Source organism: Galeopterus variegatus, unplaced genomic scaffold, assembly GCF_000696425.1.
Source record: "Galeopterus variegatus unplaced genomic scaffold, G_variegatus-3.0.2 Scaffold13724, whole genome shotgun sequence".
Classification (NCBI taxonomy): domain Eukaryota; kingdom Metazoa; phylum Chordata; class Mammalia; order Dermoptera; family Cynocephalidae; genus Galeopterus; species Galeopterus variegatus.
This window is the reverse complement of record NW_007739835.1, coordinates 29,594-33,743: the sequence shown is the minus strand read 5'-3', so window position 1 is coordinate 33,743 and position 4,150 is coordinate 29,594. Positions and strand designations below refer to the sequence as shown.

The following is a 4,150-nucleotide window of genomic DNA, read 5'->3' as shown; positions in this document are numbered from 1 at the left end:
AGTAAGTGTTGAGGAGACGGCACAGACCCGCAGCCCAGAGCAGCTTGGAGGTGGTGAACAGTAGCTCTTCAAGGCTGTGGTAAAACATGGCCTCCAATAAAACTGCATTACAAAAAAATGGAAAATAAACAGAATGGAAAGAGTAAAAATGTCAATGAGGCAGAGGCCAAAGAAAAACAGTACATGGAGTATTTCCTGATGTGGAAGGGATTTACAATCCCTTGGAACCTGAAGGAAATTTAGATTGTCCAGAGTTAATTGAAGCACTTTTTAGTTCTCATAAAGCTGGTAAAGTGGAAGGTGTTACAAAGAGAAAATCTTTATCTGAGAGTGAATCTGCTGATAGCAAATTGGAGAAAAGAGACGCTGCTGACAAACTGAGGGGCCTTGCCAGAGGCCTTGATCCTGAATAAATAGTCGGTGCCACAGACAGCTGTGCAGAACTGATGTTTCTCATGAAATGGACAGATTCAGAGGAGGCAGACTCGGTGCTGGCAAAAGAGGCAAATAGGAAGTGTCCGCAAATCATAACTGCTTTTTATGACGAGAGACTAACCTGGTGTTCTTGTCCAGAAGAGGAAGCTCAATAATTGTTTATAGACTATAATATGTAGTCTATAATATACTACATATTAATGTATAATAACATTATATGTAATCTGGGGCTTGGTCTTTGATTTATCAGTGTGAAGAAATAGCAGTATTCTAATGAAAATCAAGTTTGATATGTTTGTTTTGAAGTAATATCAGAAAAGTTTTTTTTTTTTTCATCAATAGCACCGGTTACTTTGAACAAATAAATAAATGCTTCCTGTAGTAGTAAAAATAAAAATAAAAATAAAAGAAGGAAGTGTGGTGGGAAGTAAAAGGCACTACCCTAGCAGCTTGGAGTTGGAGTCTGTACCTACATCTGCCACTAATGCTGTGAGGGACCTAGGACAAGTCATTTGCTCTCTTTGTGCCTCAGTTTCTCTTTCTGTAAATTGGAGGGATAGACTCTGAATGGTTTGTAAAGTATGCACTAATTCTCAGAATTTCTATGCTGGGAGAAAGTTGGCAAAGCATTGTTTTCTTTATGATTTAGTATAAAATACCAGAAAATTAAAGTTGGCATTATTTATCATGACATACTCTCACTTGGAATGCAAAATAAGGTTATGACTGTGCTAATACAACAGAAGGTGACATTTTCTNCAGTGCATAATTCTGCAAGCCAGTATTCAGTCCCAAGTCAGGGAATGCATTTTGCTATGTATCTTTTTATCTTGTGTCAAAAATGGCCAGAAAGGAAGTTATAAAATCCGTGGAATTTAAGGTGAACAGAGCAGGCTAACATTGACTTTCTGGTGAGTTAGAATAGTTATTGTTGCTGTTAAAGCATCCTATCCTACTTTACAAATTTTTTTTCAAAGGAAAGAATTAACTTTTGACTTAAAGAAGAATACAGCAGGAGTTTTTCCTTCCCAAAATAAGCCAGGGCAGTTGTATCACACCTGGGCAGCTTTGGATTGTTTTCTCAGATACTATTTCTTGTGGCCACCCAATCTGGTCGACATGATGCTCATTGCAGTTACAGAAATCTATAAACTAAACACTCACCTGTTCCTTTCCTGTTTTGTTAACAGACTGTCATTGAAGGCTAAATGGTACAGACTGGATTTATTTTTTATTTATTTTAAAAAAATTTGCAGTAAAATAAATCTGCACACTCAAGAGAGTTAAAACAACAACTTAATTATTTTACATTTTGGCTTTTAAAAATAAGATTGGCTTTTATGGCAATTACTGGACTGAACAGACAAATAAATATGATGGCTAATGCAGTGACAATTTACGTTTTATTTTCTTCCTTATAATTATGAATTTGGGTGACGAGATTGGTAGCATCACATTTGCCTGTGTGTTTGAGAAGGAAAGGCAAAGCAGAGTAAGTGCTCCAAAGTGTTCTAAAATTTATTAGGTGCCTTTTAGCTTTATTAGAATGAGTAACTCTATAACATGATTTATATTTTATTATTCCTTCTCACAGAAAAGTAGAGAAGTGTGTGAACAGGAATCTATTTTGAGTAGAATTACAGATGAATCACAATATCCATTTCTTATCTTGTGATAGGATCCTTCCTTCTTTGGATAACCCTGAACAAAGGTTTATTCAGAACTGCATGAATGTTGTCTTCTCAATGTCATTACCTATCTGCAGGGACATTCATGGCTTACAGCATTTCTGTCAAATGTCATTAAAAGTGTTTTCCTTCCATGCACAGGAAACCAAAGCAAGAATGAAGCTGATGAAGCTAATAAAGATTTGGGACTAGTGATTCTTTAAAAAGGCACAGGTTAGTCTAACCAAAGTTAATAGTGTATGTGGAAATCAATGTTCTGAGACTTCAGCAGGGGCATTCAAGCTATCTTTGGTTTCAGTGCTATTTGAGCGGATTTGGGTTTTCTTTCTCATGATTAAATTGATAGTGAAGGAGGTATCTAAGTTGTCAAAGATGTTTTGACACCTTTGTTTGTTAACAAAGATGTTTATCATCACCAGAAATGGTCTCCTATCATATCTATGTGCAATAAATTATGAAAGGGATAAGGCAGAGGAACACATAGGCTATTCAAGTGGCAACAGAAAGCAACTTTGGACAGGACAGTAAAAAAATGTGTTGGGGGATATTGAAGGCAACTGACTATAGAAGAGGTTGGGGCCCTTTCTCCTTAACCATATGAATCAAGATCTTGCATCCTTTGGTGAGGCATTTATCTCAGAGGGGAGGAGACTCAACCATCAACAGCTGTGATGGGACTAGTGGCTTCCTAGAAAGCAGAAATGAACCAATCCCAAAGTGACCAGAAGTCTTTGGGGGTAGAGTGCAGGAAAAAATGGTGTGGTTGGAAAAGGTCAGGGATTGGTCTTGGAGCCAAGGGCAGCTTGTACCCTGTGATCCTTACTTGGAGGCATGAGCATTTGCAGGTGAGTTGAATGAACATCCAGGCTAATTTTTTCATCATTTCTGTGCTTCTCTATATAATTTATCCTCTTACTCTTTCTTACTTGGAGGCATGAGCATTTGCAGGTGAGTTGAATGAACATCCAGGCTAATTTTTTCATTATTTCTGTGCTTCTCTATATAATTTATCCTCTTACTCTTCGGGGCATGTACTATATAATATTGTCTATTAATTACACACTTAAGTGTAACAGTATCCAAGAGACTTTGTCCAGCATTTCTGACATGACTAGGAATGCTAGATATGACCTGGCAATGTTCTAGGAATTTCATGGAGAGGATTCAGAAAATATTGTATGAATTATGTATGTAAATATTCATTTTATTTCTAAATTACAATCAATTTTCTTTCAATAATTTTATCCCAGATGTGACAAGTGACAAGATTATTACTAGATATTTTTTTTGGGGGGGGGAAATAAATGTATAACTTTAACACCACAAGCTTATCTTTTAAAACTTTGCAAATATATTCCTTCCTGATATGTGAAAAAGTGTTATAAATCACTACATTGTATTAATATGAAGGGAAAATGTAAGGTGAAAACATTCCATTGAAGAAGAAGCTAGATTAAAATTTGGCCATGACAGTTCTCAATCGTTCCTTGAGCCATTTTGTCACTGTCAGATTAGGAAGCTGGAACTTTAGACGGCCCGCGAATGGGATAGCAGAGTGTCTGTCCCCCTTTCCTTTCCACTTCTGTGGTTTGTCTTTTGATCCCTTCATGATCTATTTATACTTCTGGGGATGAAGTAAAGAGAAAGTAATAAAAGTGAAACACACATTGTCAGTTTGACTAAAGTGAGGTTTTTAAACAACATAGATTTTAATGCATCCAGATTTTCTTTTGTCTCAAGTAGCAGTAGACAACGAAGTCTAATGGTACACAGTTGGCCTCAAGTTATGAGATTATTCCCCCAGTTAAATATAAAATGAATTTTATCAAATTACATTTGTGCTTCTGTTTTCCCACGTTTAAATGGAAAGAAAACACTGAACACCAGATATTCCAAACTCTAAATATTTTGCCATGGTTATCAATCACTAGTGTATGTCGTGGGTATTTTTGGTCGTTCATCTGTTGTTGTGTTCTGTAGGAGGAAGTTTTCTTAGTTAAATTTGGATGATTTGACCAAAATATCTT

The 4,150-nt window shown here is 36.2% G+C and overlaps 1 pseudogene; it reads left to right on the top strand.

Moving 5' to 3' along the window:
* Nucleotides 1–86: 86 nt before the first annotated feature.
* LOC103581704 lies at nt 87–590 on the top strand (annotated as a pseudogene).
* Nucleotides 591–4,150: the final 3,560 nt, after the last annotated feature.